The following is an 11,826-nucleotide window of genomic DNA, read 5'->3' as shown; positions in this document are numbered from 1 at the left end:
GGAAAATGTAGCAATATAGTTTGAGGTAACGCGGAATGAATAGATTGTTGAAGAAAGTGAAAAGGGCATAGTTACATGAATCCTTTTCAATAGAAGAAAAACACTGCACATGAAATTTTCCCGCGGGAAGAGCAATAAAATTTAATTCTACCTAATCTCACTCAGAAAATTTCACTGGAAATGAACATGAGTTGAAGTATGAAGCATAATGAAATACATATGAAAACATAAGAGACACATTTTCTACACTCACAACCACAAGAATCTCATGAAACAAAGCTGCTGCCTTTCATTAATTCTCTGTCAAAAATACACAGTGAAGAAACAGAGTTTATTTCCCACAGTCTCCCATAAGTTACAAGCCAACCAACCCTTTGCAAATAACTTTCATACAATATAGAATGTGTAAGGAAGAGATAGAATGCCCAAGGGTTGGGGAGTTACTCGAATCATTACAAAATGGAGATGAAGAGCCAACCATCAGCTATAGGTGCAGCGCTACAAACATGACATTTGGCTTGGCTGACCGTTTTCCTTCCTTCGCCACTTGGATAGAAGCTAATATGGAGAAAAAATACTTTAAATGCCACCTTTGGTGCCAAAAAACCGAAGTGTAGAAGAGTGGGCCCACTTGGAGAAGTCGCGAACCGAAATTTCGCGAAACGGAAGCAAATTTGGCAATTTTTCCTCTGTCCGCCGCGCCATTTTCTTTGTGCGCCGCACTACTTTGGGGCTTGTTTTGGGGCACATTAATGTGTCCAAAATGTGCCCAAGTGGGATTTTTGGAAATCCTGTACTGTCTACTTTCTAACCCCATTATAATTTTTGAATTTGGTGCTCATTTGCCCCTCCAAATCTTCATTCTCCAAAGACTGCTTCCTGTGTGTCAAAAAAGGGGCAGAGAGGCCATTTTTGGGTGTTTTTTGACCTTTTGGAGACTCATATCTTACCAAAATTTCTTTTCTGGGCACCAGTAGTCGTGATTTTCCATGCTGAATTCAAAAATGCAAACCATTCCTCATTTGGAGCTCTAGAATTTTAGCACCATGTCACTGGGAGAAAAACCCTGTGTTTTGCCCAAAAATTTGTCATGTGACCAAAAATTCCCCAAATTTCTTGAAATTTGGGCTGGAGGTTCCCTATGGGGTGCTATGATGGGCCAAGGAATCCTCAGCCAATATTCGAAGCCGATCTTTCTCTTTTGCCTCTTTTGCCTTTCTTGTTGCTTTCCTCAATTTCGCCTTCAAGCTCCTTATCCGGGCCCTTGCACTCATATTTGGTGTCCTGTAACGATAAGCCATGTTTTTCAGTAAGGCAAGGTCCTGATCGGCCTTGTCCAGCAGCCTCTCCAAATGCATGTTCACACTCTCGAGATGGGCCTCCCGATCCTCATTGATCTCTTGCTCCAATGATGTGGGCTTAACTCTTCTCCTTGGAGCAGCTTGGCGATGCTCACGAATGTTTTGCAGCTCCATAATCGCCCGCTGATCCTCTAGCTATTTGTTTCTCTGCTCCAGGTACTTCATGTTCCACTTGGCCCTCCCCAAGTCAATGGATAAGGCCTCAATCTCTGATTGCTACTCCTGGATGATCTCTGTAAGCTCTGCATTTGTTGGTTCTATATCTGTCTCATCATCATGAAGGAGAACGAATTCGGTCTCTCGTTCACCTGATGGCCCTTCCTCCTGCATTGGCTCCTTACCCTTTCCCTGCTCATGTGAGGCTAATGTCGGAAGCGAGGCCCATTCCACCCTGGGTGGAGATAACACTCTCTTTGCTGCTGCAAATAAGGGTCTACTGCCTTTCTGATAGGTGATGAATACTGGCATAGTAGAGGTCTCGTGGCGCTCATACTAATGTGAAGGACCACTTATCTCATGCTCTGCCTCTGATACTACCTGTGGAGCGCTGAAGAAGTCATGAGAGATGAAGTCCTCCCAAGTAATACCCTGCAATTCCAACTGATGATCTACCAAAATCTGGATAAGAGAAAAGTGATCAACATTATTAAGCTGCTGTCGAGGGGTCTTGTGTTGCATGAAATTTTTCATCCTCTATGTTCCCGCAGATGAAAAATGGGAGGTTCAATATTCGCACACTGGTAAAGTGCATGAGAAACCTGATGTGATAGGCATAAAGGTGAGAAAACCTCCCCTCACAACTGAAGTATTTCATGATCAGTTTCATGAGCAGAGCATACTGATCTATCAAAAATTTGAACGGGAAAACTCTCATGAGCTAACTCAAACAACTAGCCTTAATGTAAGGTTCATAATGATGCCTCTCCACCTTCTTCTTCTTATGCCACTGTTCTCCAACATTTGGTATGCCTGTTGCCACTGATATGGTTTCAGGTATCAATGTGAAAGTGACCCCAGCTAAGATAGATTAACCTCCCTGTAGGTGAAGTGCAAAAAGACAGGCCAACTCATGATGAGCTCTGACATTTGCCACCCTTTGACAAAATTCAAGACATGCTAAGTGATGGAAAAATGATGTAGCAAGAGGGCATGCCTGCAACTCGGTGAGGGTGTTTGGCTCATCTCTAACATGTTTGCCACTCCAGTGATGTCTCCTGGGGGCCTGTTCTCCTGAAGCTGTATCACTGTGGGTTTCCTCCTCATACTTTGATGAAACCTCGGATGCCATGACTGTTGTTTTATAAACTGAATTTAGGCTGCCCCTTTGATGATGATGAAAGCTAGGTTGTTTTGATAATCTTTCAAATAGATGAGCTCCACAAAGATTTGAGGCGATTTGGTGAAGTTCTGGGCATTTTGTCCCTGTGCGCCGCGCGCAAAGCCTAGTGCGTCGTGCGCTGGGTATGTGCCGTGCCTGTGGAAAATTTGATACGGGTAGGGTCTGTGTGCGCCGCACCCGGTGTGTGCGCTGCGCCCCCGTCTGTGTGCGCCATGCACCTTCAAACTGCCTCCAACTCTGTCAAACACTCACGATGCACACTCACACCCTTCGCAACGTTTCTCTAAGGCTTAGATTAGATCAATGCCTTTGATTTTGTTGAAAACTTGTATATATAGCCTTGGAGGTCATGTTTTAAATTTACTTTTTAAAAAACCCACTTTTCTAATGTCCTCTTCAACACTTTTTCACTGATTTTAATATAACCCCGATTTTCGCTTTCCCTTTGAAATTTTGGCTCAAATAATGAAGTTTTCGACACTTTTTGTAGGGATTGCATGACAGAGCATCTGGTCATGGGAACCATGACTGCACCTGAAGAAATCAACTGCCAACTCTTTTTGAAAATTTGTCACAAATGACACTATTTGACTTTTCTTCAAAACAGAGTTTTGAAGAATAGTCGAAGTCTATCAATATGATGGTGAAACTCTGCGGATCATTGCTTTACAAGAGCATCCCTCTGGCATGCATGGCTTTACTGGACATGTTACAGACCAAATTGATCAATCCCTGGACCTAATGACCAATAATGAATCTTTTCCATTAAAGGACCAGACCTTGACTATTATGGACCTTTTGATTATTTGACACAAAGACATAAGCCAGCAGGAGCCAGACATGAGGGGAACTGACTAGCATGACTTTCTCTGTCAGATTATGGCATGCCCCTAGCGGAATGCAGCTAAATGAATGGAGTGGGACACCTAAACATGAAATGCATGAAGAGTTTTGATCTCTGACGGAGGACTGACCAGACCGACTCTAACACCAGCAACAAACCATCAAACCTTATCTCATCTAGAAGAAGCGGGGTCTACAACATACTCTTCACATCGTCTAGGTCCTTTAGTATCTTGGCCATCCCATTCCATGGAGAGACATATGGGGGTAGCGAAGGTATTTGGAAAGCATCCTCTTCTTCCTAATCCTGTGCTTCAATCTGAGCGATTAGGGCTTGCAAATCTTCGTCGTCCTCCTCGAGTTCAGTGGTGATTTCCTTGCCCTTTTTGGCTACTGATGATTTATTGAATCTCGATGATACCCTGACTGGCCCCATCATCTAATTTTTTTTCGAGGCCGCAGTGTGCATGGGGACTTTAGAACCTTGGGGCCCGCAGCCACTTCATCTGGCTCTTCCTGGGTTGGATACAACTCTTTTGCGAACCATGGTTATGTTCTCACCATGGTACTCATGGGATGCCTAGTAGTTGGGTGTTTGCTAGTTTTTACTGGTTCAAATTTTAAATGTCCTAGGGTTGTCCATAGGTTTCTATAGGAACGCATAAATTTGAATATATCACTTCCCTCCACTTCCATTTCATTAATATCTTCTAGGCGACAGATCTTTTCATATCTAACTCGGAACTTCTGTCTTAATGATCCGCTGCCCGCTCTTTTCTGTCGTAACTTGAACTTCTTGTCAAGAATAGTGGTGTTAACGGTCACCTCCCAACCTTCCCACATGGTAGAGCAAACCCTTTAGTGCAGCCATGATCTTGCTCTTCGAATGGCCCTGTATGGAACCCTCTTTCTGCGCTGGCCTCCCACAGATTTGTTTATAGTCTTGTGCCTTCTTTCAACTGCATGTGGCGCTGAGACTGTGCTTTCCACAGCTAGTCAGGTGGTCACACCCTAGGTGTGAGGTCTCAGCATTCTTGCTAGCCCGGGCTGCAGGCACCTTTCGAGTGCCTTCGTATCTGTTAGCTCCTTAGGTGTGGCTATATGGGGTACACTCCTTCGTTGGTGCGGTCGCAACCATGATAGCAGGGTTGCAGCTCGTTCTAGTACCGATGTATTCCTGGCTAGACCTTGCTCCCTTATGCGCAGATTCACGCAGCTTGCTTGTGTGACACCACTTTTTATTTTGTTACTTCCTCCCCTCCACATCGCACTTTTCCTTCTCTGATGTGCCCATTCTTCATTGATTTCATGAAGCCTACTGCTACCACACCCATTCTGGGTTCCCTCTTGTCTTACTATTGAGAAGCTCACCTTCGCATCCCTCATGTTATAGGCCCATTGAACCCCTGGTAGCCCCATATTCTCAGTGGGTCATCTTATCCGACGGACGTTGTTCATGCTTCCCCCTGTTTTTCTACTGGCTTTGCTGCAGACAGCTGGCGGACTGCATTGCTTTGGATTTTTGATTCTTATTTGGTTGGGTGTCTTCACAACATGCACCTGAACCCTAAACCACCTATGGATGCCGACGTGCACCTGCCTTCTACATTCATGGCACTTTCCCCTAGTTTGTTGGTGTGTACTCCACCTTTGAGTAGCTGTTGCGCATGGTGCCCCCGTTTGCACCCCCTGCTGCTTTTGTTCCAGACTTGCCGGTTCACAGTGGTCTACGGGTTCCTCTACTTTTGGTGTACCCTCATCGGTTGGCGGCTCCCATTCTTCTATCGTTACCCAACGAAGTGATCTAACCATCAAATTACAATTTAGCGTTGTTACCTCATGTAATTGGTTCTGCCATCGCTCAATCTCTTCATCTCAGTCTGACGTGCAGGAACTATCATGTTCCCATGAGATTCCTCCGTCCACTATCAGATTCACCCGATGTTGATCTTGCGCTGTGATCTGGTAGATACAATATAGTTCATCGTCACTGTCCTCATTGTGCACAGGCTTAGTATAGCGCGGCCCTTCGGCTGGGTCCAGAGGAACCACTACGCGGAGAGACTTTTTCTCAAATATCATTTTTTTTCGCTTTAAGTTGATGACCCCATTCATGTCCATGGCCGAGTCTATCCCTAACAATGTCGGATACGGGTTACTATCATCCACAATTTCTATTACCTCAAAGTCTGCTTGTGTGCTTGCACCTTCGATGTCTACTGTAACTGCTTGTAGTCTCCTCATAGGCAAGATCTTTTGTTCGTTCGCCATCTATAATTGGATAGGAGACCATTATAATGCAGGCCTGCCCATGCACTCCCACGTTTTTTTAGGTAGGACATTCGCATCTGACCCCAAGTACAGAATGACCTGATCCATCTCATAGTCACCAATTTGGGCAGTCAACCGCATTTCCTGCGTAGTGCATAAAGCATGCTTGCCTAGTTTCTGGACCATGCGCAGTCCACCTGACCCTGCACACCTAGTTATCAATTCTTGCAATCCCTTCACCGCTTTAGTGTCCCGTAGTAGCTTCATGAATGTCTCTAAAAAGGTAGTTAGCATAGAAGTATCCATCTCTGGCTCAATTTGATCCTTGCCCACCCGAAGTAGAAGCCTCCACGAAGCTCTTCTTAGCTTCCATAAATGTTTCCTTCGCGTGTTCCAAATCAAAATCAGGTTGCTTTGTAGGGAACTTTGTTAGGATATTCTGACACATAGGAAATAGTTAAGTACAACTTGGTCTAGTATAGAGTTAGGTAATGTGTGTTTCTTTACCGTTGTACATTTTGTAACTTACAATCTGACGGTCACGATATGTAGTGATCTGACGGTTCATTCTCTCCTCGGTATTACCGACACTTGATCCGTGGCTTGACACTCGATTGGTCCATGATTTCTATTTAAAGCGCATGGAGGGTCATTTGTAGGGTAATCCGTGCATGAGAGAAACATATGTAAATTTTCATTCTTTTATTAATAAATTGCCTGAAGTGGCTGCGTTGGCTCAGGCCGTGGACTGTTTCCCTCTTTGAGGGTTTTAACCACGTCAAAAATACTGGTGTATTGATCTGCGATCTGGTTGTGAGTGGTGTCCTTTGGTGTTCTATCTGAGGAACTTACACTGTAAATTCCTACATGGTATCAGAGCTATTTGAGGGCCGCGTCCGTTGGTGATCCAAATCTGAAGCCGGTAGAACTGCATCCGACTGCTGTTTCCTAGATCTGTTGTTTCTGACTACTTTCAGGCCGAGAGGACTGCTCTGTTGTGTTGGGAGCATCTGTTCCAGTGAGGAACCCCTTTTGTTTCACGCGAAAAGGTTTCTGGTAGCCCTAACTATGTCATTTTTAAGACCTGGAGGTATACAGTGTTTATTTGCAGTTTACTGTTATTTTCTCTCTGTTTATTTCGGTTTCGGTTTATTTAGCTTTTTTATTACCGGATCTATACCTTTCATTTCTGCGTATGCTCTTTTCCTTGCGACTCTGTGCAATCTGGGCAAATCAGAAATAGAAAGGAAGGATTTTTCTCATGCATATGCTCTTTTCCCTGCACCTTAGGGTGATCTCGGAAAATCAGAAACATTGAGGAAAATATTTAGTTTCCGGCCAAAGCTAACTTTGAGCCACAAGGTTCATTTTTGAAAATATTTAGTTTTTCGGCTAAAGCTAACTTCGAGCCATAAGGTTCGTTTTCTTTGCATGTCCGTGTTGGGTTTTGTGTTTTTTGTTTTGTAGGGAAAAAGAGCCTTCTCAAAGCAAGCACACAACCTCTCTCTCTCTCTCTCTCTCTCTCTCTCTCATTTTTTGTATAGCTCAATTGGTTCAAAGCTATTCTAAGAGAGTAGAGGTCTTGGGTTCAAGTCTCCATTTTGTGGGGGCGGACTTTTTCATTTCCGCACATTCCCACACCTCGTCGGCAATTTCAACAACGTTTTTTCAAAAAGCCATAACTTCTTCATCCTGAAGCCGTTTTCAGAGCCGTTTTTTTTTAAACCAGCCTAATTTTTCGAGATCTATCCATTGGAACACTTAGTTTTAGCATATTTTTCAAAAATCCATAACTTCTTCATCCGGAAGCCGTTTTCAGAGCCGTTTTTTTTAAACCAGCCTAATTTTTCGAGATCTATCCATTGGAACACTTAGTTTTAGCATATTTAGCTTTAGTTTCCATTGAAATGGAAAGTCAATACCAAGTTACCCTTGATAGCACCAACTACTTCCAATGGTTGGCCTACATTGAGGATTTACTTAGAAGTAAAGGTCTCTATAGAATAGCCTCAGGCCAAGAAAAGAAACCGAAGGATGAAGATAAGGCTGCTAAATGGGAAAATAGGCAAGATCAAGCACGTGGATTGATAGGGATGTCTATTTCTCCAGATCTTAGATTCCATATTGCAGAACTTGATACTCCCGATGAAGCAATGAAACAAATCAATAAAGTTTTTGGGATTAAAAATGAACTTAGAGCCCATCAACTTGAAAATGAGTTGCTTACATTGGACCCTAATAATTTTTCTTGCATTGAAGATTTCTTGTCCAAGTTCAAGACCCTTAGATATCTCTTGAAAGGTGTTAAAGTTAAGAAAGGAGATAGTAACCTTATCTATTCCATTCTTACAAAGTTGGGACCAGCCTACTCTGTGTTTGTTTCCACCTTTCATTCTACAAGAGAAGCCTTCATTTCTCAAGGAACAGACTGCAAGTCCCCTTCCTTTGACTCTTTTTGTGATTCTTTAATAAGAGAACAAGAAAAACTCTTACACCTTGGTCTTCTTAATCTTGGAAACTCTTCCAAGAAAGCATTAGCCGCCCAACAACAACCAAATTCAAAGAATCCTAAGAAGTCATATCCTAAAAAGAATGGTCCTAAACCAAACAAGGTTCCTAAGCAATTTCAGCCCCAAAATGAAAAATCATTTCAACAAAATGATAAGACAAATAAAAACAAAGGGAAGAAGACTGATAGACATTGCAATTTTTGTAATCGAGATGGCCACATAGAATCAAAATGCTTTAAGAAGATGGAAGCCTTGGAAGCAGCAATGAAGAAGCATAACATCCATTTGGGGAAATCTTCAACTTCAACTTCATCTTCAGGAATGGCACTTTCTACATGTGTTTGTCAAGCATCTCGGTCTGACTATGCATTAAATGTATCTTCTTCTTCTCATTCTCATGAGTGGCTCATTGATTCTGGAGCTTCTTATCACATGGCCAAAAACAAAGCCATGTTTTCTTCTTTAAATGATTGTAACACCAAAAATATATATGTTGGTGATGATAGATCTCTTAATGTTGTAGGGACTGGAACTGTTCATCTAGACAATGGTCAGTTTAATGATGTACTATGTGTTCCAACCTTATCCTGCAACCTTCTATCTGTATATCAGAACTCATTCAGGTGAACGTAAAATCGTTGAATTTTCACCTCATGATGTTGTAATCAAAGATTTAAGAGATCCTAAACAGACTTTGGCTACTGGAATTGCTGATGATTCTACAAGGTTGTATAAGTTTCACAACTTTGGGTCATCAAATCTTCCCTCAGTATTTGTTGTTCATAACGATGAAGTGAGTAAACTTTGGCATGAGCGATTTGGTCACTTAAACTACCGCTCCCTTCAACATCTATGTAAAGAAAATATGGTGACAGGTCTTCCTATGGTATCTTGCAGAGATGGTGTTTGTTACGGATGTGTACTCAGAAAACATCATCGGGACAGTTTTGAAAAACGTGCCTCTTGGCACGCCTCAACCCCTTTACAGCTTGTGCATAGTGATTTATGTGGTCCACTTCCAGTTGTGTCATTCGTTGGCTGCAAGTATTTCTTAACTTTCATTGATGATTTCTCCAGACGCACTTGGGTATACTTCTTAAAACTCAAGAGTGAAGTATTTAACACTTTTTTGGCCTTCAAGGCCTTTGTTGAAAAATAATCTGGACATCAAATTCTTAAGTTAAGATCTGATAATGGCGGAGAATATGTTAAAAACACATTCATCAACTATTGCACTGAGAATGGAATTCAAATGCAACATACTGTTCCATATACTCCACAACAAAATGGTGTAGCTGAAAGGAAGAATCGCACCTTAAAGGAAATGGCTAATTGTATGCTACAATCTAAAGGACTTGGTCTTAGTTTTTGGGCAGAAGCAATTAACTGTGCAAATTACATAATAAATCGCACTCCTACTAAGGCTTTAAAGAATATCACTCCAGAAGAAGCATGGAGCTCAATCAAACCAGATGTAAGTCACTTTCGTGTTTTTGGAAGTGAAGCGTGGGCCCATATTCCAGATGAAAAGCATAAAGCTTTAGAACCTAAGAGTGAAAAATGTACTTTTGTTGGATATTCTAAAGATGTCAAAGGATATAGACTTATTCCATTTAAGTCCAAAAATGTTATCATTAGAAGAGATGTAAAATTTGATGAAAATATATCAGCCTGCGAGCCTAGTCCGGCGGATGTGCCACCTCTCCCTATCTCTTCTACCTTTGAAAACATTTCTTCTTCAGATGATGAAAGTGAGGATGACAATCCTCCCCCACCATCTCAGGATCCTCCTTCAGCTCTTGAGCTTCCAAAATGGGTTCGTGCTACTCGAGATGCAGCAGGTGATCTTGCCGGTGATCCTACAGATCAGCGACGCACATGTTCTCAGTTCGAGAGAGCCTCTTCTTTACTGGCTAAAGCTCCAGTAAATTATGATCCTGAAACCTTTGCAGAAGCTTCAGGCCATCAAGATTTGGAAGCAGCTATGAATGAAGAATATCATTCATTATTGGAAAATGATACATGGGATCTTGTTCCTCTACCAAAGGGACGAAAACTTGTTAGATGCAAATGGGTTTATAGAACCAAGTATGGACCAGATGGGAAAGTTGATAAACATAAAGCTCGTCTTGTTGCTAAAGGTTTTTCACAGGTTGAAGGCATTGACTACACTGAAACCTTCTCCCCTGTTGCCAAAATGAACTCTATCCGCCTTGTTCTTTCCCTTGCTGCCTCTTTCAAATGGGAAGTCCATCAGATGGATGTTAAATCTGCCTTCTTGCATGGGGACTTGCATGAAGAAATCTATATGGAACAAACCATTGGCTTCATACAAACAGACTCCAGCCTTGTATGTCGACTTAAGAAATCCCTTTATGGTCTCAAGCAAGCTCCTCGGGCTTGGTATGCCAAAATGGATAGCTTTCTTTTAGAATCTGGCTTTTCTAGGTGTCATTCTGACAATACTGTCTACACCAAGAAAGTGGGCAACTCTCTTATCATCCTTGTTCTTTATGTTGATGATCTTATCCTTACTGGTAGTGATCCCAACCTTATAAACCATGTGAAGTGTAGCCTTAAAAGGAAATTTTAAATGACAGACTTAGGACACTTACACTATTTTCTCTGTCTTCAAGTCTTGCAATCCAAGGAGGGTATTTCTCTTTCCCAGTCCAAGTATGCCTGTGATATTCTACGCCATTTTCACATGGAAGACTGTAAGCCAGCCCCTTCTCCCTTTCAGTCTGGAGTCAAAATTTCAGTCACTTGTACTTCTCCTGAAGTTGATGATACCTTATACCGTCAACTTGTAGGAAAACTTTTGTATCTAACCATACTCGTCCTAACCTTTCCTTTGCTGTTGGCCTTGTTGCTCGGTTCATGCAAAACCCCCGTGAAAGTCATTGGAAATCAGCTAAAAGAATACTTCGTTATGTTCGAGGTACAGTTCAGTTTTGGATTTATTACAGTGCCGAAGCATCTCCTCTATTGGTTGGTTTCACTAATTCCGATTGGGCTGGTGACCCTGATGATTGGAAGTCTACTGCCGGTTATGTGTTCACTCTTGGTTCAGGACCTATTACATGGGCTTGCAAGAAACAAGGTGCCATTTCTCTTTCATCAGCAGAAGCAGAGTATCGTGGTGCCGTAGAAGCTAGTAAGGAAGCCTTGTGGCTTCGTCAGATCCTGTCAGAGTTTGGCTTTGAGCAGCAGCATCCGACTACACTTTGGAGTGATAATCAAAGTGCCATTCAGCTATGCAAAGATCCAGTCCAACATCAGCGCAGCAAACACATTGAACTTCACATGCGCGTCATCGGAAAGCTCATTCACGACCATGTTCTTGAAGTGCAATATTGTTCAACAGATGATCAAGTTGCAGACATCTTCACAAAGGTTCTCACAGAGGCGAAGTTCACTAAACTTCGATTTATGGTTGGAGTTCAGGAAGTTGTCACTAAGGGGGGATAGGCTCTAGTGCCTCCTTCCTTCTCCTATTGTG

This window comes from Pinus tabuliformis, chromosome 6 (assembly GCF_031772625.1).
Source record: "Pinus tabuliformis cultivar Carrire ecotype Pingquan chromosome 6, CPIR1, whole genome shotgun sequence".
Taxonomy (NCBI): Eukaryota; Viridiplantae; Streptophyta; class Pinopsida; order Pinales; family Pinaceae; genus Pinus; species Pinus tabuliformis.
This window is presented reverse-complemented; position numbering follows the sequence as displayed.